Source organism: Ranitomeya imitator, chromosome 1, assembly GCF_032444005.1.
Source record: "Ranitomeya imitator isolate aRanImi1 chromosome 1, aRanImi1.pri, whole genome shotgun sequence".
NCBI classification, from domain to species: domain Eukaryota; kingdom Metazoa; phylum Chordata; class Amphibia; order Anura; family Dendrobatidae; genus Ranitomeya; species Ranitomeya imitator.
The window spans coordinates 1,197,451,845-1,197,477,066 of NC_091282.1; the positions used below are offsets into that span (position 1 = coordinate 1,197,451,845).

Here is a 25,222-nt window from a genome sequence, read left to right on the forward strand (position 1 = left end):
GACCCGTCCCTGCCGCTCCGCACAGCTGACCCGTCCCCCCGCTCCGCACAGGTGACCTGTCCCCGCCGCTCCGCACAGCTGACCCGTCCCCGCCGCTCCGCACAGCTGACCCGTCCCCGCCGCTCCGCACAGCTGACCCGTCCCCGCGATCACTGTCACTCCTGCCGTCCCCTCTCCTCGCACACATCTGTACTGCTGCGTGCTCCGCACAGCTGACCCTTCCCCAGCACTCGGCACAGCTGACCCTTCCCCACCACTCCGCACAGCTGACCCGTCCCCACCACTCCGCACAGCTGACCCGTCCCCGCCGCTCCGCACAGCTGACCCGTCCCCGCGATCACTGTCACTCCTGCCGTCCCCTCTCCTCGCACACATCTGTACTGCTGCGTGCTCCGCACAGCTGACCCTTACCCACCGCTCAGCACAGCTGACCCGTCCCCGCCACTCCGCACAGCTGACCCTTACCCACCGCTCAGCACAGCTGACCCGTCCCCGCCGCTCCGCGCAGCTGACCCGTCCCCGCCGCTCCGCACAGCTGACCCGTCCCCGCCGCTCCCACATCATACACTGACGCCGCAGAGCCACTACTTCCCTTAGTGGTACCGGCCTTGTGTTCCTCTCCTATTACTTTGGCGTATGCTTTGCAGTTTTATTTCGTGCACGTTTTACCCTTGCATCCGCCTGACATTCCCAACTTAGGTCGCCATACAGCAGATGCAGAGCCGCACCATAGGTCAGTTCGCGGTGCAGCTTTTCTTCCGCAGTGTGTGAGCAACTTTTCATGAGATGCCGCTGCTGTGACACGGTGCAGATCTGTGGCCCGGAGAATACAGACACCGCAGGTTAGGGCCTGAATGTGGCGGCTTCCCACCATTGTGGCACGGGTAGAATTTACACTGAATTTCACGGCTCTAATAACAACGTGGCGACGCGTTTCATGATCGTTACCTATAAGGAGATAATAGGATTTTTGAAAAAAGATTCTGAGATGCCAGCTGATTTCTTTTCACACTTGGATCCGTTAAAACAACTTTATTATTGTTAGTATTAGTCTTGGAGGATCACACCAGGGTTCTCATCCTTGATTTCATCATGTGTTTTACCCCAGAGCTGCACTCACTATTCTGCTGGTGCAGTCACTGTGTACATACATTACATTACTGATCCTGAGTTACATCCTGTATTATACTCCAGAGCTGCACTCACTATTCTGCTGGTGCAGTCACCGTGTACATACATTACATTACTGATCCTGAGTTACATCCTGTATTATACCCCAGAGCTGCACTCACTATTCTGCTGGTGCAGTCACTGTGTACATACATTACATTACTGATCCTGAGTTACATCCTGTATTATACCCCAGAGCTGCACTCACTATTCTGCTGGTGCAGTCACTGTGTACATACATTACATTACTGATTCTGAGTTACATCCTGTATTATACCCCAGAGCTGCACTCACTATTCTGCTGGTGCAGTCACTGTGTACATACATTACATTACTGATCCTGAGTTAGATCCTGTATTATACTCCAGAGCTGCACTCACTATTCTGCTGGTGCAGTCACCGTGTACATACATTACATTACTGATCCTGAGTTACATCCTGTATTATACCCCAGAGCTGCACTCACTATTCTGCTGGTGCAGTCACTGTGTACATACATTACATTACTGATCCTGAGTTACATCCTGTATTATACCCCAGAGCTGCACTCACTATTCTGCTGGTGCAGTCACTGTGTACATACATTACATTACTGATCCTGAGTTACATCCTGTATTATACCCCAGAGCTGCACTCACTATTCTGCTGGTGCAGTCACTGTGTACATACATTACATTACTGATCCTGAGTTACATCCTGTATTATACTCCAGAGCTGCACTCACTATTCTGCTGGTGCAGTCACCGTGTACATACATTACATTACTGATCCTGAGTTACATCCTGTATTATACCCCAGAGCTGCACTCACTATTCTGCTGGTGCAGTCACTGTGTACATACATTACATTACTGATCCTGAGTTACATCCTGTATTATACTCCAGAGCTGCACTCACTATTCTGCTGGTGCAGTCACCGTGTACATACATTACATTACTGATCCTGAGTTACATCCTGTATTATACCCCAGAGCTGCACTCACTATTCTGCTGGTGGAGTCACTGTGTACATACATTACATTACTGATCCTGAGTTACATCCTGTATTATACCCCAGAGCTGCACTCACTATTCTGCTGGTGCAGTCACTGTGTACATACATTACATTACTGATCCTGAGTTACATCCTGTATTATACCCCAGAGCTGCGCTCACTATTCTGCTGGTGCAGTCACTGTGTACATACATTACATTACTGATCCTGAGTTACATCCTGTATTATACCCCAGAGCTGCACTCACTATTCTGCTGGTGCAGTCACTGTGTACATACATTACATTACTGATCCAGAGTTACATCCTGTATTATACTCCAGAGCTGCACTCACTATTCTGCTGGTGCAGTCACTGTGTACATACATACATACATTACTGATCCTGAGTTACATCCTGTATTATACCCCAGAGCTGCACTCACTATTCTGCTGGTGAAGACGTAGTGCATTCACTAGTGAGAGCTGCTTTTATGTTTTTACACTTTTTCTAGCCCTGGCCGTGTTTGGCTCAGGGTTAGGGTTAATGGTAAGGTTAGGCTACGAGTAGGGATAACACAAGAAGTGTAGGGTTAGGCCTGTTTCACACTTCCGTCTTCTGCTGTGCGTCGTTGTGTAGTAAAATGACGTATCGACGGACGTTACGAAAATAGTGAAAAACGTGTGTGACGCATCCAGTGTAATGACGATGAGAGAGCGTGAGAGACTGAGACTTTTTCCTGGACTTAAATCCTTCTGGGCATGCTCAGAGGGAAAAACGTGAGAAGTCGCTGGATTCCTATGTGTGACGGTCAGCGACGGATCCTGCGCCCATAGGCTTCCATCATAGCCGGCCGCTATTTTCCGACGGATCCAGCGCACGACGGATGAAACGGACGGCCATCCGCCACAATCCGAAGCTAATACAAGTCTATGGGAAAATCGACAAAATGAGACAAAAGACGGACGTGTGAAAGTGGCCTTAGAGTTAGGTAATTCAATTGCTACATAATAAAGTGATAAAAAGTAAAAAAAAATAATATCGTGTAACTGTTTGTTTTTTGACACCGTATTCTCCTCTATAAATAATGCTTCCAGTGTAGAACCCCTGTGTAGTACGGTGGGCGCGGGGCCCAGGGGAGCAGTGTGGGCCTGTACCAAACAATGGGCGATGTGTAATGAGTCTGGGCAACACAAATAGAGTTTTATTTTTTGCCTTTATTTGTGGAATTGCAGCTCAAACTCCAAGTTAAAGGAGTATCACATCCAGTTTGTCACTTTATGACCGCGAGGGTCTCCCCATCCGGACCCCTGGGCATGAAGACAATGGTGCATTGGGGGGCATGCCTCGACCTTGCTCTTTTTCTACACTACCAACACTAAATTATTTAAAGGGGTTGCTACGGAGTAAATATGTCTATTCCCTTACGTCACCCCCCCTCCCCCGCCCCGTTCTTAACATAGGTGGATAAATGGATTTACTACTACATTCGCCCTGGGGTCGGCTGTGTTACACTGCCGGCTTCTGTATCAGCAGTGACCCGAGCTTACTCAGCTCGCTGCCGTTTCACCATTTAGATGCAATCACTGATGGAAATGCAGAGTACCATGGCAGCTTGGTGTCTCTTAAAGACCCCCATAGCTGCCATCGAAAGCCCCCACAAAGAATGATCTTGTCGCGTCTTTTAACCCACCGAATCCTGAAGCTGTTAAAATCCATCATTTTGAAGTTGCTCTGCACCATGTTCATTTTAAAGGGGCTACAATCCGCCTGAAAAAGACTCCGTGTGCGAAACTACATTGTTTTTCCTTTCAGGATTTCAGCTCCTGATGGATTAATTCTGCTAATTATCAAGTTCCAAACCATTGGAATTCAGTGTGTAGGATTTGCAGTGATCAGCTAAAACTTTTCGAACGGACCCTTTAAATGAAAGAAAGTTTTTCATAGTGTAACAAGTGCGTAGTGTGACTCCAAATCGCGTCCTCTGAAGCCCCCACTCTTCCCAAGGATTGTAGCCAGATTTTTTCTCAATAGGGTTTTCAATTATTTTCTTTGGTATCGCTGCTGCAGTTCTTTTTTCCCCTCAACCTTTAATTAAACATTAGGACATTTTTTTTTTTGTATTTACTCTACATTCGGTATTTTTTGTTCTGTCCTTTTATGATTCCTAGTTTTTGAGGACTTCTGACATTCTCACTTCCCATCATCTATCATGTTCTTCATCGGCTCCCGAGACATCAGTCGCAGAGATCGGGACATTATACCAGGGAGGGGCCCCAGATGGGTGACATTGTTATAGGATAGGACCAGGACGGGGGACATTATTACTGGAAGGGGCACAGGATGGGACGTTATTATAGGAAGGGGCACAGGATGGTGGATACTGTTATTGCATGAGGTCCAGGATAGAGGGGTATTATTTCTGGAAGGAGCCAGGACAGGGACATTATTCTATGGAAGGCGAACACACATTTCTTTATAGGACCTAGAATGCTACAATGGCCCACACATCTGACCAACATGCAGGTGGGGGCCCCGGTCCAAATTTTGCATCGATGCCCTTCGACCTCTAGAGTCGCCACTGCCTGCTGGTAAAGAATCACAGAATGGTAGAGTTGGAAGAGACTTCCATCCCCCTGCTCAATACAGGAATCACTAAATCATCCCAGACAGATGTCTGTCCAGCCTCTGTTTCTAGACTTCCATTAAAGGAGAACTCACCACCTCTCCTGGCAGCCTGTCCCACTCATTCCTCACCCTCAATGTCAAAAAGTTTTTTTCTAATATCTAATCTGTGTCTCCTACCATTCAGTTTCATCCTATTGCTTCTAGTCTTTCCTTGTGCAAATGAGAATGAGGATGATCCTTCTACAATGTGACAGCCCTTCAGAAATTTGTAGACAGCTATTAAGTCTCCTATTAGCTTTCTTTTTTTGCAAGCAAAACATTCCTGGATCGTTTAACCGCTCCTAGTGGGACATACTTTGCAGTCCACTCACCAACCTGGTCGCTCTTCTCTGAACTTGCTCCAGTTTTTCAATGTTTCTTTTAAAATGTGGTGCCCAGAACTGGACACAGTATTCCAGATGAGGCCTGACCAAGGAGGAATAGAGGGGGATAATGACTTCACGTGATCTAGACTCTATGCTTCTTTTTATACATCCTAGAACTGTGTTTGCCTTTTTGCTGCTGCATCACACTGTTGACTCATGTGCAGTCTGTGATCTATTAGTATACCCAAGTCTTTTTCACACCTGCTGTTGCTTATTTCTACTTCTCCCCTTCTGGAGATGTAATTTTCGTTTTTCTCGCCCAGATGTTGATTCTTGCATTTCTCCCTGTTAAATACTGTTCTGTTAGTCGCTGCCCATTGCTCAAGCTTATCTAGATCCTTCCAAAACCCTTCTCCTTCTTCTCTAGTGTTAGCTATCCCTCCTAGCTTTGCATCATCTCCAAATCAGTTTACCTTCAGTTCCCGTATCTAGATCATTTCTAAAAGTGTTGAAGAACACTGGGGCCAGGACAGAGCCTTGTGGTACTCCACTGCAAACACTTTTCCAATTGGATGTGCAACCATTTATTGCCACTCTTTGAGTACGATCACTGAGCCAGTTATGAATCCACTGTAGCCTTGTCAATCCCATATTTTGTCACTTTTTCACGAAGGATAGTACTTAATAATAATACTTTATCAAATGCTTTGCTGAAGTTGAGCTATACTATATCTACCACATTTCCCTAATTCACCCAGTCAGTGATTCCATCATAGAAGGAAATTAGAGTAGTCTGGCATGACTTGTTTGCCATAAACCCATGCTGGCTCTGGTTAATTACTGTATTCTTATCCATGTACTTGCATACATACTGTTTAATAATTTGTTCATGTATCTTTCCTGGTGTAGAAGTAAGGCTCACTGGCCTGTAATTTCCTAGCTCTGTCTTTCCTTTTAGAATTAGGTCCAAGATGGCAGATTCTCTCGTTCTCTCTTCTACCTTTTGAGCTGAATGGTAACACCCAGTTGTCAATATAAAGCAGGCATGCACAAACCACAGCCGCTCATGCTGTGGTTATTTGTGGCCAGTAGCCAAATTTCTATATTAAAAAAAAAAAAAAATCAGTAGAGCTGGTCCTAGTTATTACATAGCTGTGAAAGGGCCTAAAGGGTTGGTCCCTGGGTGCAGTTTGTTATAAGAAAACAAACCGCTCCTGGTGTCTGGTATTGGCTGCAGCGATGACAGCACGTCAACAGCGCTGCAGCCAATCAGTGAGCTCAGCGATACTGAGCAGGACATTCCGTCTACATCAGCAAAGATGCTGAGCTCACTGATTGTCGACATGATGTCAGCGCCAGAGCCAATACCGGTCACTGGGATCAGCACACGGCCCAGTGACTGTAAGTAAAGTGCATTTTTTTTGTTTCTTTTTTTTTTTAATCTAACATATACAACCCATGGCAAAAATTATGGAATCACCGGCCTTGGAGGATGTTCATTCAGTTGTTTCATTTTGTAGAAAAAAAGCAGATCACAGACAAGGCACAAAACTAAAGTCATTTCAAATGGCAACTTTCTGGCTTTAAGAAACACTAAAAGAAATCAAGAACAAAAAATGTGGTAGTCAGTAATGGTTACTTTTTTTAACCAACCATAGGGAAAAATTATGGAATCACTAAATTCTGAGGAAAACATTATGGAATCATGAAAAACAAACAAAAAAAACCACTCCAGCACATCACTAGTATTTTGTTGCACCACCTCTGGCTTTTATTACAGCTTGCAGTCTCTGAGGCCTGGACTTAATGATTGTCACACAGGACTCTTCATCAATCTGGCTCCAACTTTCTCTGGTTGCTGTTGCCAGATCAGCTTTGCAGGTTGGAGCCTTGTCATGGACCATTTTCTACAACTTCCACCAAAGATTTTAAATTGGATTGAGATCCGGACCATTTGCAGGCCATGACATTGACCTTATGTGTCTTTTTTCAAGGAATGTTTGCACAGTTTTTGCTCTATGGCAGGATGCATTATCATCTTGAAAAATGATTTCATCATCCCCAAACATCCTTTCAATTGATGGGATAAGAAAAGTGTCCAAAATATCAACATAAACTTGACAGCCATCTCCCCAGTGCCTTTACCTGACATGCAGCCCCATATCATCAATGACTGTGGAAATGTGCATGTTCTCTTCAGGCAGTCATCTTTATAAATCTCATTGGAACGGCACCAAACAAAAGTTCCAGCATCATCACCTTGCCTAATGCAGATTCGCAATTCATCACTGAATATGACTTTCATCCAGTCATCCACAGTCCACGATTGTTTTTCCTTAGCCCATTGTAACCTTGTTTTTTTTCTGTTTAGGTGTTGATGATGGCTTTCGTTTAGCTTTTCTGTATGTAAATCCCATTTCCTTTAGGTGGTTTCTTACAGTTCGGTCACAGACGTTGACTCCAGTTTCCTCCCATTCGTTTCTCATTTGTTTTGTTGTGCATTTCCTGTTTTGGAGACATTGCTTTAAGTTTCCGGTCTTGATGCTTTGATGTCTTCCTTGGTCTGCCAGTATGTTTGCCTTTAACAACCTTCCCATGTTGTTTGTATTTGGTCCAGATTTTAGACACAGTTGACTGTGAACAACCAACATCTTTTGCAACATTGCGTGATTATTTACCCTCTTTTAAGAGTTTGATAATCCTCTCCTTTGTTTCAATTGACATCTCTCATGTTGGAGCCATGATTCATGTCAGTCCACTGTGTGCAACAGCTCTCCAAGGTGTGATCACTGCTTTTTAGATGTAGACTAACGAGCAGATCTAATTTGATGCAGGTGTTATTTTTGGGTATGAAAATTTACAGGGTGATTCCATAATTTTTTCCTCAGAATTGAGTGATTCCATAATTTTTCCCCTATGCTTGATTTAAAAAAAGTAACCATTACTGACTACCACATTTTTTGTTCTTGATTTGTTTATTAAAGCCAGAAAGTTGCCATTTGAAATTACTTTAGTTTTGTGCCTTGTCTGTGATCTGCTTTTTTTTCTACAAAATTAAACAACTGAATGAACATCCTCCAATACCGCTGATTCCATAATTTTTTGCCAGGGGTTGTATGTCCCCTATTATTAATGTCCTTATTAACCCTCTTGGTACCACGACCTACATTTACAAAGGATGAAGCCAACTGTAAAGAAACAGTGCAACTAACACAATGAATAGTGATGTGAATCCAAAGGCTGTGATCTCGGCTGTTAAAGAGGTATTCTCAGCTCCAAAATCCTATGTAGTAGGTTTAATAATGATTATATGAGCAAATACCTGCACCTAGAAATGTTGCATAGTTCTTCTGATTAGCTATGTTACTTATCTCATGTGCAGGGCATTGCAGTAGCTTAGGTATCTATGGCTACGACAACTCGTATAGTGGCAGTTAGTGGTTGTAACCATGGATACTTAAGCTACTGGGATGCCTTGCACATGATGTAAGTGATATAGCTGATCAGAAGAACTATACTACATTTCTAATTGGAGGTATTTACTAACATTTTTATTATTACACCTACTACATATTTGGATAGGATCTTGGAGATGGGAATACCCCTTACATCCCACTGTCAATGGCTACCATGTTCTCCAAGTAATCAAAACAAAGGAATCCACTTATCCAATCCAAGCCCTGCTAGCATTACCCTTTTACAAAAAAACTATGTAAAAGTTAAACACTAAATATTAAAATATGAATATTTCCTGACTGAGATTGCGTCTGTTGAGGCTGATGTTGCTATTTTTCAGCAGATTGTTGCTGCTGTATATGCCTAGGGTTCACATAAATAGGCATTTTGCAGCAGCATTAAAGTCCCTGACCGCCCAGTGCAGCCAGCGAGATGACATTACTCCTCCACTCTTTCACATGTTCGCTGGGCAGCGTTACAGGTCATTCAGCGTGACACGAACATTTTGTTCAGCTCCTTTGTTGTGGTAACATTTCCACCGAGCTTCTAAAACAGCAGGTGTCCACCAGATGACTGCAGACGTGACCGTATATCAGCTCTAGGTGGACGTCACATTCGTCCTGTATTAAACATAGAATGTTTTTCTCCATATAATAATACATAATTTGTTCTTGAAGGAGTAATAAAATAAGAAATGCAGGCCTCATTTATCAAAACTGTCTAAAAGAATAACTATCTTTGTTTCCCAATCAGAGCTCAGCTTTCATTTCTTAAAGGAATTGTTAGTTACCATAAATATGTAATATGTTTCTTACCTGATGTAAATGCCGCTGTTCTCCTGAATCCGGCGCTGTTTTTCTTTTGTTCCTGCGCCTCTCCATTCCTGACATACGGCCCTCTGTTTCCTGTATGTAAATCTGGTTTTATCTAAGTAGGCGTGGTCTCCAAGTGTGGGCGTGTTCTTGAGGACCATGCTCGATTGGCTAAAAAGACCCTAGGAAATAAGGGGCCGTATCTCAGGAACGGAGAGGCGCAGGAACAAAAGAAAAACAACGCCGGATTCAGGAGAACAGTACCATTTCAACTAAGTAGATTTTGGCTTAAAATTGTGAATAAAGGAAGGGGTTTACCTATAAAATGCTCTTTAGGGCTGTCCTATCATGATGACTGTTGGGGCACAGGAATGTCAATGGAGATTTCAGGGATTGGTAGAGGTCATGCCTAACGTCAGACGTGTCTCACCGACTTATTAGGAGATGACTAAAGGGAACTATCCCTTTTTTAAAAAGCAAAATTCAAGCAACCTAAAAAATAGAATGGTCGCTGTCGTATCTGAAATAAGAAAACAGGGACTCCCCTAAATCTTTGTAATATGTGACCTGTGGTCCGGGTCCTTCTTCTCCTGTTAGTATAGTTATGGCTTTTGTGAAATTCCCCAACATTCCTATTGTGTTATAAAGTTTGTACACCCGAGGGAGTTTTTCATACCAGTGAACTATGTTTGAATTTGTTATCGTTATATCTTATTTATCTTAAAATAATATATACCTCTTAAAGGTGACCTGTCACTCGCCATAAATATGTATTTTTTAAATATGACGATAATGCCGCCGTTCTACTGAATCTGGTGTTGTTTTTCTTTTGTTCCTGCGCCTCTCTGTTATTAAAATATGACCCCCTCTTCCTTTTATGTAAATCTCCTCCTTTAAGCTCAGTGGGCGTGGCTCCCCAGAAGATTTCCATGTATGGGAGTCAGTAACCACACCCATCTGACTAATAACACTAGATTTATATGCAGGAAAGAGGAGGCCATATCTCAGGAATGGAGAGGTGCAGGAACGAAAGGAAAACAGCGCCGGATTCAGGAGAACAGCGGCATTTACAAAGTGGTATACATGACAATATCCTGCTGGCTTTAGAAGCTGCTGATTGACATTGCATTCTGTTGTTTTGTCTATGATCTCCAGGTAGACCCAGATCCTTCTCTACAAGTGACTCTCCTAGTTTTACGCCCCCTTGAACATATGGTGCCAACAGTATTAGTGCCCATGTAGATAACTTTAAGTTTCTCCACATTGAACCTTATTCTCCATGGGGATGCTCAAACACTTTTTGTCCAAGTCAGCCTGTAACTTATTTATGAACATCGTCCATGGTCTGCACTACTCTACATAGATTGGTGTCATCCTCAAAAATACAAACTACACTAATAATCTTCCATATGATTAATAAGTAAGTTGAATAATAGCGGCCGAGCCCTGAACCTCGGGGTCACCACTTATAACCGGGGACTATTTAGGGTGTCAGTCATTCACCACAGCTCTCTGGCAGCGCACATTCTTTCAGACAGTTTTCAATCCAATTAATTTACCTGTCAGACTAGAGGTATTGCTCCTGGTTTGGGTGTAATTTCCCTTGTGATGACTAATACTAATAATGTGCCACTCCTGGTGCCAAGAAAGTTGTAAACACATGCAGTGTTACACGTTGCATGGCGGTATTCTCTGACATTGCATGGCGGTATTCTCTGACATTACATGGCGGTATTCTCTGACATTGCATGGCGGTATTCTCTGACATTACGTGGTGGTATTCTCTGACATTGCATGGCGGTATTCTCTGACATTACGGGGCGGTATTCTCTGACATTGCGTGGTGGTATTCTCTGACATTGCATGGCGGTATTCTCTGACATTGCATGGCGGTATTCTCTGACATTGCATGGCGGTATTCTCTGACATTGCATGGTGGTATTCTCTGACATTACATGGTGGTATTCTCTGACATTACGTGGTGGTATTCTCTGACATTACGTGGCGGTATTCTCTGACATTTTCTGGTGGTATTCTGACATTGAATGGTGGTATTCTTTGACATTACGTGGTGGTATTCTCTGACATTACATGGCGGTATTCTCTGACATTACATCGCGGTATTGTCTGACATTACATAGTGGTATTCTGACATTACATGGCGGTATTCTGACATTACATGGCGGTATTCTCTGACATTACGTGGTGGTATTCTCTGGCATTACGTGGCGGTATTTTCTGACATTACATGGCGGTATTCTCTGACATTACATGGCGGTATTCTCTGACATTTTCTGGTGGTATTCTCTGACATAACATGCTATGGCCGATTTATTTGCACCTTTTAAAGACATCTACTCCCTATTAGTAAAATTCCACATACCATGAAAGCCCCTGTTCTTAATAATCATACCTGAGAGACATATTATTTGGAGAGAATTGGCCAGAGCGGACCTTTATTTATCAAACAATACAATAACAATAACCATTGTAAATTACCAGAATAAAGAGTGAGGTCCATGGAGCGACCAGATCTGGCACACTTTAGCCAATTATTCAAATTAGAAATATCTTTACCCTCAGCCATGAAACCCAAGCTCAAGGCCACCGCACCACGGTCAGTGGTAAAATAACTCCAGCCACCGGCTCCAAGGGTCCAGCCCCCCAACCAGAACCCTACTAAGTGCCAGATCAGCCATTAGTAATTCCATCCTGAAGGGAACCCTCCATCTGATTCCCTCGCAACACATTTTTACACCAACTCCAAGGTCCCCCATCACCGCCACCTCTTGTAAAACCAAGATATCAGGCATTCTATCCAGACGTGCAGCGTTACGAAGCTCAGGTAACACCAACTCCACACCATACCTCTGAATCTGAGACATCTACAGTATGTGACCTACTAGAACTCCATCTTTACATCCGTTTGATGCCTTCTGTCCTGAGGCCCCGTCTGCTGCTTCCGTCACCGCATCTATCCTAAAGGAGTGAGAGCCGAAACAAGCCGAAGCCAAACCCAACTCCCGTAATCCTTTTCTCGTAACTGAGGTAAATTGGTGTCTTGAAAGAAAAGACCCAGCATGAGGAAGCAACGGACCACATCTCAGACCCAACCACTAACCCAAGCTTAGCCCTTCTACCTCCACCTACTTGATCCATCTTTGACCTTCTAATCCAGGGGTCCCCAACTCCAGGCCTCGAGGGCCGCCAACAGTGCAGGTTTTCAGGATTTCTTTAGTATTGCATCGGTGGTAATGTGATCATCTGCACAGGTGATGATTCCAACCCCTGTGCAATACTAGGGAAATCCTGAAAACCTGCACTGTTGGCGGCCCTCGAGGCCTGGGGTTGGGGACCACTGTTCTAATCCAATCCTTCTACAAGAACATCACCCCAATATAATAACCAGCTCTCCCATGCTCGCCAAACAGACTCAAACGCCTCTCAGGTACCCTCAGAGACTGAACCACGAATTAAGACTTTACTCCTCGGTAACCACCCTCCACAGTAACGAGGGACACTCCAACCCCAATTGTTGAGCCTCCAGAGCCAATTCTCGGAAACGATCCCACTGAAATCGAATCAAAGAGTCGGCAATACAATTCTTTACTCCCGGTACATGTACTACAACAATCCAGGCATTCCGTTCCAAGCAACGCAAAAACCAGCTCCCTAAGCAATCTTGCCGTCGGTGGTGAAAAGCCGTAAGGTTGTTAATAATCGCTACCACCGCCATGTTGTCACGATGAAACCTAATCTTACAATTTCGCCACATGTGGATATGGCCACTAGCACTTCAGCCGTCGGCCCTGCTAACCTTCAACAAAAAAAAACCCTACCCATAGGTAAAATTCTGAGAGAAAAATTCAATTTTTTTTTTCCCTCTGCATCAACTTGTGCAAGTTTTGCGCCCTGTCTACCTCCTGGCACAAAGACACCAATTTGTCCTCCGGTAAACGACATTGCATTAACTCCGAATCAATTAAATATCCCCAAAAAACTAACTGTGCATAAGGTTCCTCCATTTTATCCCTCGCCAACGGAACTCCAAAACGCATTGCCACCCATTCCATGGTCATCAAAACATTTGTACAAACTGCCGATTCAGGAGAACCCAAAAACAAGAAGTCATCAAAGTTGTGAATAACAGACTGAATGGTGGAAACATCCCTTACCACCCATTCCGAAAAAGAGCTGAAGGTTTCAAAAAGAGAACAAGAAAGGCAGTACCCATCGGCAAATGCCTATCGAGAAAGTATTCCTTTCCCAAAAAACAACCTGCTAACACTATACTATCAGGATGAACTTTTGGTAGTTACGTACCATGACTGTAACGCCGAACGTCCCGGAGACCCATCAACACTGTCAGACCCGGCAACAGGAACATCGGCAGCAGGGCACACCGCCTCTGTTCGTACTTCTGGTCATCTGGAAGGAAGAGGCCTATCTCTTTGTGTGCTTTGCGGCCTACTTCCTCCCGTGGCCCCAGGCTGGCTGTTAGGATTCCTCCCTGGTTGTGGAAGCCTCACGGCTGCGGTATTCTGGTGCCCTCCACCAGGAGGGTCCGTACAGGGGCTCCTGAGACGGGGCCAGGAGCGAGAGGTATTTTCCGAGGTCAGTCTCTGGTGGCCTCATCCTCCCCAGCCTCCGACCGAACTCCCTGGTACTCCAGCCACACTTCACCTCTGACGTTTGCAGCCATCCTAGAAGAGCCTCAATATTAGCCTTGGCTAACAGATAAGAGGCAGTATGATAGTAGGAGGGGTCACTTTTCACCTAGAGGAGCCCCTAAAACGGCAAATTCAAATTCAAGCCCCATAACCACCAATCACATAACTAACATTCTGCTCACGGCCCGACCCCTGTCATGTGGGACCTACCCTTTTCTAGTTCAGCTCCGGCCCTTTCTTTTTCAGTAGTATTTCTTGGCATTGCATGGCAGTATTCACTGACATTTTCTGGTGGTATTTTCTGACATTGCATAGCAGTATTCTCTAGCATTGTACGTTAGTAATACTCCCTGACATTGTATAGCAGTAGTCTCTAGCATTGTACGTTGTTAGTTCTCCCTGACATTGTATAGCAGTATTCTCTAGCATTGTACGTTAGTAGTTCTCCCTGACATTGTATAGCAGTATTCTCTAGCATTATACGATAGTAATACTCACTGACATTGTATAGCAGTATTCTCTAGCATTGTACGTCAGTAATACTCCCTGACATTGTATAGCAGTATTCTCTAGCATTGTACGTCAGTAATACTCACTGACATTGTATAGCAGTATTCTCTAGCATTGTACGTTAGTAATACTCCCTGACATTGTATAGCAGTATTCTCTAGCATTGTACGTTAGTAGTTCTCCCTGACATTGTATAGCAGTATTCTCTAGCATTGTACGTTAGTAGTTCTCCCTGACATTGTATAGCAGTATTCTCTAGCATTATACGATAGTAATACTCACTGACATTGTATAGCAGTATTCTCTAGCATTGTACGTCAGTAATACTCACTGACATTGTATAGCAGTATTCTCTAGCATTGTACGTTAGTAATACTCCCTGACATTGTATAGCAGTATTCTCTAGCATTGTACGTTAGTAATACTCCCTGACATTGTATAGCAGTATTCTCTGGCATTGTACGTTAGTAGTTCTCCCTGACATTGTATAGCAGTATTCTCTGGCATTGTACGTTAGTAATACTCCCTGACATTGTATAGCAGTATTCTCTAGCATTGTACGTTAGTAATACTCCCTGACATTGTATAGCAGTATTCTCTGGCATTGTACGTTAGTAATACTCCCTGACATTGTATAGCAGTATTCTCTGGCATTGCACGTTAGTAATACTCCCTGACATTGTATAGCAGTATTCTCTAGCATTGTACATTAGTAATACTCTCTGACATTGTATAGCAGTATCCTCTGGCATTGTACATTAGTAATACTCTCTGACATTGTATAGCAGTATTCTCTAGCATTGTACGTTAGTAATACTCCCTGGCATTGTATAGCAGTATTCTCTGGCATTGTACGTTAGTAATACTCCCTGACATTGTATAGCAGTATTCTCTAGCATTGTACGTTAGTAATACTCCCTGACATTGTATAGCAATATTCTCTGGCATTGCACGTTAGTAATACTCCCTGACATTGTATAGCAGTATTCTCTAGCATTGTATATTAGTAATACTCTCTGACATTGTATAGCAGTATCCTCTGGCATTGTACATTAGTAATACTCTCTGACATTGTATAGCAGTATTCTCTAGCATTGTACGTTAGTAGTTCTCCCTGACATTGTATAGCAGTATTCTCTGGCATTGCACGTTAGTAATACTCCCTGACATTGTATAGCAGTATTCTCTGGCATTGTACGTTAGTAGTTCTCCCTGACATTGTATAGCAGTATTCTCTAGCATTGTACGTTAGTAGTTCTCCCTGACATTGTATAGCAGTATTCTCTAGCATTGTATGTTAGTAATACTCCCTGACATTGTATAGCAGTATTCTCTAGCACTGTACGTTAGTAATACTCCCTGACATTGTATAGCAGTATTCTCTGACATTGTACGTTAGTAAATACTCCCTGACATTGTATAGCAGTATTCTCTGACATTGTACGTTAGTAAATACTCCCTGACATTGTATAGCAGTATTCTCTGACATTGTATAGCAGTATTCTCTAGCATTGTACGTTAGTAGTTCTCCCTGACATTGTGTAGCAGTATTCTCTAGCATTGTACGTTAGTAATACTCCCTGACATTGTATAGCAGTATTCTCTGGCATTGTACGTTAGTGATACTCCCTGACATTGTATAGCAGTATTCTCTAGCATTGTATGTTAGTAATACTCCCTGACATTGTGTAGCAGTATTCTCTGGCATTGCACGTTAGTAATACTCCCTGACATTGTATAGCAGTATTCTCTAGCACTGTACGTTAGTAGTTCTCCCTGACATTGTATAGCAGTATTCTCTAGCATTGTACGTTGTTAGTTCTCCCTGACATTGTATAGCAGTATTCTCTAGCATTGTATGTTAGTAATACTCCCTGACATTGTGTAGCAGTATTCTCTGGCATTGCACGTTAGTAATACTCCCTGACATTGTATAGCAGTATTCTCTAGCACTGTACGTTAGTAGTTCTCCCTGACATTGTATAGCAGTATTCTCTAGCATTGTACGTTGTTAGTTCTCCCTGACATTGTATAGCAGTATTCTCTAGCATTGTACGTTGGTAGTTCTCCCTGACATTGTATAGCAGTATTCTCTAGCACTGTACGTTAGTAGTTCTCCCTGACATTGTATAGCAGTATTCTCTAGCATTGTACGTTGGTAGTTCTCCCTGACATTGTATAGCAGTATTCTCTAGCATTGAACGTTAGTAGTTCTCCCTGACATTGTATAGCAGTACTCTCTGGCATTGCACGTTAGTAATACTCCCTGACATTGTATAGCAGTATTCTCTAGCATTGTACGTTAGTAGTTCTCCCTGACATTGTGTAGCAGTATTCTCTAGCATTGTACGTTAGTAGTTCTCCTTGTCATTGTATAGCAGTATTCTCTAGCATTGTATAGCGGCACTCTGAGATTGTTTAGTAGTCTTCTCTGGCTTTGTATGGAAATATTTGATGACATTGTATGGTAGTAATCCCTTATATTGCATTTCAGTTTTCTCTGACATTATATTGCGGTACAAAAAAAACTAGAAAAAAGATCAGCATGCCTATAGTATACAGTTAGTATGCAGGTGCAGAAATACCCTGTGGCCAATATACAAACATATGTGTGTCACCATACTGCGATTAATGAATACATGTACTCGGCTATTGCTACAAATATTCTATGTTTGGCAGTATTCTATCACAATGCTTTGCAGAAATATGCCTTCGCATGGCGATTTTTTTTTTTTTTTTTTTTTTTTTCTGAAGATGAATGGCAGTATTTTCTGACATTGTATGGTGAGTTTCTCTGAAGTTACACGGTGGTTTTCTCTGACATTTTATGATAATATTCTTTGACATTTTCTGGTGGTATTTTGTGACATTGTATGGCGAGTTTCTATGAAGATACACAGTGGCATGTAAAGGTTTGGGCAGCCTGGGTCCATGTTACTGTTCTTGTGAACAGTTAAGCACGTTAAAGATTAAATGATCTCTAAAAGGCTTAAAGTTAGAGCTGTCATGTTTCCTTTTTATTTTAGGCAAAAAATTTTTTTTATATACAGTGGGTACGAAAAGTATTCAGACCCCTTTAAATGTTTCACTCTTTGTCTCATTGCAGCAATTTGGTAAATTCAAAAACATTCATTTTTTTTCTCATTAATGCACACTCTGTACCCCATCTTGACTGAAAAAAAACAGAAATGTAGTTATATTAGCAAATTTATTGAAAAAGAAAAACTGAAATATCACATGGTCATAAGTAATCAGACCCTTTGCTCAGTATTGAGTAGAAGCATCTTTTGAGCTAGTACAGCCATGAGTCTTCTTGGGAATAATGCAACAAGTTTTTCCCACCTGGATTTGGGGATCCTCTGCCATTCTTCCTTGGAAAATTCTTCCAGTTTTGTGAGATTCCTGGGTCGTCTTGCATCCTGTCATTTTGAGGTTTAACTAAAGATTTTCAATGATGTTCAGATCAGCGGACTGTGAGGGCCATTGTAAAACCTTCAGCTTGCGCCTTTTGAGGTCGTCTATTGTTTATTTTGACATGTGTTTAGGATCATTATCCACTAGATTGTGGCCCGATTCTAACGCATCGGGTATTCTAGGATATACATGTCCCCGTAGTATATGGACAATGATGATTCCAGAATTCGCGGCAGACTGTGCACGTCGCTGATTGGTCGAGGCAACCTTTATGACATCATCGTCGCCATGGCAACCATTATGACATCATCGTCGCTGTGCCCGTTGCTGATTGGTCGAGGCCTGGCGGCCTTGACCAATCAGAGACGCGGGATGTCTACGTCCTTTATGACATCATCGTCGCTGTGCCCGTCGCTGATTGGTCGAGGCCTGGCGGCCTCGACCAATCAGAGACGCAGGATTTCTACGTCGATACTGTGCCTGTCGCTGATTGGTCGAGGCCTGGCGGCCTCGACCAATCAGGGACGTGGGATTTCCAGGACAGACAGACAGACGGAAAAACCCTTAGACAATTATATATATAGACTAGATTGTGGACCGATTCTAACGCATCGGGTATTCTAGAATATGCATGTCCCTGTAATATATGGACAATGATGATTCCAGAATTCGCGGCAGACTGTGCCCGTCGCTGATTGGTCGAGGCAACCTTTATGACATCATTGTCGCCATGGCAACCATTATGACATCATCGTCGCTGTGCCCGTTGCTGATTGGTCGAGGCCTGGCGGCCTCGACCAATCAAAGACGCGGGATTTCTACGTCGATGCTGTGCCGGTCTCTGATTGGTCGAGGCCTGGCGGCCTCGACCAATCACAGAGCCGGGATTTCCAGGACAGACAGACAGACAGACAGACGGAAAAACCCTTAGGCAATTACATATATACTAGATGGCAGCCCGATTCTAAAGAATCGGGAGTCTAGAATCCATATATACTTTATTTATTCAAATGTAAGAATAATACAATTAATAAATAATAGTAAGAAAGAACAAAAAATGGCTGCACTCACCAGCTCTTGACAATTCTTGTTATTTAAGGTACAGTTACACAGGATCCATGAACATGCTTATGAGGGGAGGCAGTATATGGAGAAAACACCAAACAAAAGTTCAAAATTGGTGTGAAAATGTCACTGAACCACTTCACAACTAAATATATATAGTTTTGGTAAATGGTATTATCATTTTTTTGACGAAATTCGGCAGGAGCTTGAAGAGCAACGTCACTGGGCCCGCCTCCACGCAGTAGAAAGTAAAAATTCAAAAATCACACCAAAATGGCGGGCGGAGTGTGTCACAGTACGGCATGTTTCTGATTGGTCGCTCGCAGCAGGCGGCAACCAATCAGACACTGGACACTGTTGACGTCACTTATCTCCGGACATTAGCTCCGGACATTAGCTCCGGACATTAGCTCCGGACATTAGCTCCGGACATTAGCTCCGGACAGGAAGTTGGCACAAATTGCAGGAAGTAGTATTCTAGGCAATTATATATTAGACTAGATTGTGGCCCGATTCTAACGCATCGGGTATTCTAGAATATGCATGTCCCCGTAGTATATGGACAATGATGATTCCAGAATTCGCGGCAGACTGTGCCCGTCGCTGATTGGTCGAGGCAACCTTTATGACATCATCGTCGCCATGGCAACCATTATGACATCATCGTCGCTGTGCCCGTTGCTGATTGGTCGAGGCAACCTTTATGACATCATCATCGCCATGGCAACCATTATGACATCATCGTCATTGTGCCCGTTGCTGATTGGTCGAGGCCTGGCGGCCTCGACCAATCAGACGCGGGATTTCTATGTCCTTTATGACATCATCGTCGCTGTGCCCGTTGCTGATTGGTCGAGGCCTGGCGGCCTCGACCAATCAGACGTGGGATTTCTACGTCGATGCTGTGCCGGTCTCTGATTGGTCGAGGCCTGGCGGCCTCGACCAATCAGAGAGCCGGGATTTCCAGGACAGACAGACGGAAAAACCCTTAGACAATTATATATATAGATAGATATGTAGAAGCCATCCTCTTTTCAACTTCAGCTATTTTGCAGATGGTGTTATGTTTGAATGAAGAATCTGTTGCAATTTAATGGTTGGCGAGATGTTCTTTTCCTGAAATTCTGTGTCCTTTTTTCTCCACTCATACCTTTGATCATTGTGGCCAAATACCGTATATACTCGAGTATAAGCTGAGGTTTTCAGCCCATTTTTTTTAGGCTGAAAGTGCTCCTCTCGGCTTATACTCTAGTCATTGTCCCAGGGGGGCAGCAGGGGAGTGGCAGCTGTCACCTCCTGTTCACCTCCTGCTGGTGCGGTCTTTTCATGTCCCTGCTTCTCACATGTCTCCGGCGCTGGCAGCTCTTCCTGTGTGAGCGGTCACGTGGTACCGCTCATTAAAGTAATGAATATGGACGCTCCTCCACTCTCATAGGCGTGGAGCGCATATGCATTACTTTAATGAGCAGTACCATGTGACCACTGAACACAGGAACAAGCTGCCGGAGACCATCTGAGAAGCAGGGACGTGCAGAGACCACACCGGGAGGAGGTGAGTATAACGGGGGAGGGTGAGCCATGTGATATTCACTTGTCTCCGTTCCACCGCTGTGCTGTCTTCCGGGTCTCTAGCTGTGACGTTCGGGTCAGAGGGCGATGACGTGGTTAGTGTTCGCCCTCTGCCTGAACAGTCACTGCAGAGACCCGGAAGATACAGCGGTGGTGGAACGGTGGAACGGGGACAGGTGAATATCGCAAGTGCCAGGGGCCTGAGCCAGCGGTGACTCCTGCACCTGGCGCCCAGCGATGAGTGGTGAGTATGTCTTTTTTTTTTTAATCGCAGCAGCAGCATATGGGGCATATTATTCTTTGGAGCATCTTATGGGGCCATTATTAACCTTTTATGCAGCATTATATGGGGCATATTTTAATATGAAACATCTTATGGGACCATCATTAACCTTTGTGCAGCATTATATGGGGCATATTTTTGGTATGGAGCATCTTATGGGGCCCATCATGAACTTTATGGAGCATTATATGTGGCTCCTGATTCAATATGGATATTCAAAAACACTTATCCTACTGATGTCTCAATTAATTTTACTTTTATTGGTATCTATTTTTATTTTTGAAATTTACCAGTAGCTGCTGCATTTCCCACCCTAGGCTTACACTCGAGTCATTAAGTTTTCCCAGTTTTTTTTATTGCATAATTAGGGGTCTCGGCTAATACTCGGGTCAGCTTATACTCGAGTATATACGGTAGTTCTATTTTAACCTCATCAGTCAATAGGACTTGTTTCCAAAATGCATCAAGCTTGGTTAGATGTCCTTTTGCATACTTCTGACGCTGAATTTTATGGTGAGGATGGAGGAGAGGTTTTCTTCTGATGACTCTTCCATGAAGGTCATATTTATCTCTGAACAGTAGAACAATGTACCACGACTCCAGAGTCTGCTAAATGTTTCTGAATGTCTTTTGCAATCAAGTGGAGGTTCTGATTTGCCTCTCTAGCAGTCCTACGACCAGCTCTCACTGACCTTTTGTTTGGTCTTTCAAACCTTATCTTGACCTCCACAGTTCCTGTTACCTGCCATTTCTTAAGGTACCGTCACACTAGACGATATCGCTAGCGATCCGTGACGTTGCAGCGTCCTCGCTAGCGATATCGTCCAGTGTGACAGGCAGCAGCGATCAGGCCCCTGCTGTGCTGTCGCTGGTCGGGGAAGAAAGTCCAGAACTTTATTTGGTCGCTGGACTCCCCGCAGACATCGCTGAATCGGCGTGTGTGACACCGATTCAGCGATGTCTTCACTGGTAACCAGGGTAAACATCGGGTAACTAAGCGCAGGGCCGCGCTTAGTAACCCGATGTTTACCCTGGTTACCATCCTAAAAGTAAAAAAAACCAAACACTACATACTTACCTACAGCCGTCTGTCCTCCAGCGCTGTGCTCTGCACTCCTCCTGCTCTGGCTGTGAGCGTTGGTCAGCCGGAAAGCAGAGCGGTGACGTCACCGCTCTGCTTTCCGGCCGCTGTACTCACAGCCAGTACAGGAGGAGTGCAGAGCACAGCGCTGGAGGACAGACGGCTGTAGGTAAGTATGTAGTGTTTGGTTTTTTTTACTTTTACGATGGTAACCAGGGTAAACATCGGGTTACTAAGCGCGGCCCTGCGCTTAGTTACCCGATGTTTACCCTGGTTACCAGCATCGTTGGTCGCTGGAGAGCGGTCTGTGTGACAGCTCTCCAGCGACCAAACAGCGACGCTGCAGCGATCCGGATCGTTGTCGGTATTGCTGCAGCGTCGCTAAGTGTGACGGTGCCTTTAATTGCATTTTGAACCGAGGAAAGGGCAACTTGAAAACACTTTGCTATCTTCTTATAGCCTTCTCTTACTTTGTGGGCCTTCACCGTTTTCATTTTCAGAGTGCTAGGCAGCTGCTTAGAAGAACCTATGACTGCTGTGTTTTTGGCACAAGGTTAGAGGAGGCTGGAGGTTTTCTCTGAAGATGTATGGTGGTATTTACTTACATTATATGGAGGTTTTCTCTGAAGATGTGTGGTGATATTCGCAGACACTGTATGGAAACTTTCTCTGAAGTTGTATGGCGGTATTCACTGACATGATATGACCGTTTTCTCTGACGTTGTATGGTGGTATTCGCAGACATTGGAGGTTTTATCTGAAGATGTATGGTGGTATTCACTGACGCTGTATGGAGGTTTTCTCTGATGTTGTATTCACTGACACTGTATGGAGGTTTTCTCTGATGTTGTATGGCGGTATTCACTGACACTGTATGGAGGTTTTCTCTGAAGTTGTATGGTGGTATTCACTGACACTGTATGGAGGTTTTCTCTGATGTTGTATGGCGGTATTCACTGACGCTGTATGGAGGTTTTCTCTGATGTTGTATGGTGGTATTCACTGACGCTGTATGGAGGTTTTCTCTGAAGTGGTATGGTGTTATTCACTGACGCTGTATGGAGGTTTTCTCTGATGTTGTATGGTGTTATTCACTGACGCTGTATGGAGGTTTTCTCTGATGTTGTATGGTGTTATTCACTGACACTGTATGGAGGTTTTCTCTGATGTTGTATGGTGGTATTCACTGACGCTGTATGGAGGTTTTCTCTGAAGTGGTATGGTGGTATTCACTGACACTGTATGGAGGTTTTCTCTGAAGTGGTATGGTGTTATTCACTGACGCTGTATGGAGGTTTTCTCTGATGTTGTATGGTGTTATTCACTGACACTGTATGGAGGTTTTCTCTGATGTTGTATGGTGGTATTCACTGACACTGTATGGAGGTTTTCTCTGATGTTGTATGGTGTTATTCACTGACGCTGTATGGAGGTTTTCTCTGATGTTGTATGGTGTTATTCACTGACACTGTATGGAGGTTTTCTCTGATGTTGTATGGTGGTATTCACTGACGCTGTATGGAGGTTTTCTCTGAAGTGGTATGGTGGTATTCAGACACTGTATGGAGGTTTTCTCTGAAGTTGTATGGTGTTATTCACTGACGCTGTATGGAGGTTTTCTCTGATGTTGTATGGAGGTATTCACTGATGCTGTATGGAGGTTTTCTCTGAAGTTGTATGGTGGTATTCACTGATGCTGTATGGAGGTTTTCTCTGATGTTGTATGGTGGTATTCACTGACAGTGTATGGAGGTTTTCTCTGATGTTGTATGGTGGTATTCACTGACAGTGTATGGAGGTTTTCTCTGATGTTGTATGGTGGTATTCACTGACACTGTATGGAGGTTTTCTCTGAAGTTGTATGGTGGTATTCACTGACACTGTATGGAGGTTTTCTCTGAAGTTGTATGGTGGTATTCACTGACACTGTATGGAGGTTTTCTCTGAAGTTGTATGGTGGTATTCACTGACACTGTATGGAGGTTTTCTCTGAAGTTGTATGGTGGTATTCACTGACACTGTATGGAGGTTTTCTCTGAAGTTGTATGGTGGTATTCACTGACACTGTATGGAGGTTTTCTCTGAAGTTGTATGGTGGTATTCACTGACACTGTATGGAGGTTTTCTCTGATGTTGTATAGTGGTATTCACTGACAGTGTATGGAGGTTTTCTCTGAAGTTGTATGGTGGTATTCACTGACACTGTATGGAGGTTTTCTCTGAAGTTGTATGGTGGTATTCACTGACACTGTATGGAGGTTTTCTCTGATGTTGTATTCACTGATGCTGTATGGAGGTTTTCTCTGATGTTGTATGGTGGTATTCACTGACACTGTATGGAGGTTTTCTCTGATGTTGTATAGTGGTATTCACTGACAGTGTATGGAGGTTTTCTCTGAAGTTGTATGGTGGTATTCACTGACACTGTATGGAGGTTTTCTCTGAAGTTGTATGGTGGTATTCACTGACACTGTATGGAGGTTTTCTCTGATGTTGTATGGTGGTATTCGCTGACACTGTATGGAGGTTTTCTCTGATGTTGTATTGTGGTTTTCAGACACTGTATGGAGGTTTTCTCTGAAGTTGTATGGTGGTATTCGCTGACACTGTATGGAGGTTTTCTCTGATGTTGTATGGTGGTATTCACTGACGCTGTATGGAGGTTTTCTCTGATGTTGTATTCACTGACACTGTATGGAGGTTTTCTCTGATGTTGTATGGCGGTATTCACTGACACTGTATGGAGGTTTTCTCTGAAGTTGTATGGTGGTATTCACTGACACTGTATGGAGGTTTTCTCTGATGTTGTATGGCGGTATTCACTGACGCTGTATGGAGGTTTTCTCTGATGTTGTATGGTGGTATTCACTGACGCTGTATGGAGGTTTTCTCTGAAGTGGTATGGTGTTATTCACTGACGCTGTATGGAGGTTTTCTCTGATGTTGTATGGTGTTATTCACTGACGCTGTATGGAGGTTTTCTCTGATGTTGTATGGTGTTATTCACTGACACTGTATGGAGGTTTTCTCTGATGTTGTATGGTGGTATTCACTGATGCTGTATGGAGGTTTTCTCTGAAGTGGTATGGTGGTATTCACTGACACTGTATGGAGGTTTTCTCTGAAGTGGTATGGTGTTATTCACTGACGCTGTATGGAGGTTTTCTCTGATGTTGTATGGTGTTATTCACTGACACTGTATGGAGGTTTTCTCTGATGTTGTATGGTG

At 43.7% G+C, this 25,222-nt stretch overlaps 1 protein-coding gene across 1 annotated transcript in view; it reads left to right on the top strand.

Annotated features, from left to right (window-relative positions):
• Positions 1-25,222, top strand: part of MXD4 (MAX dimerization protein 4) — an 85,734-nt gene that overhangs the window by 5,166 nt on the left and 55,346 nt on the right. The gene's annotated exons all lie outside the window — the stretch shown is intronic.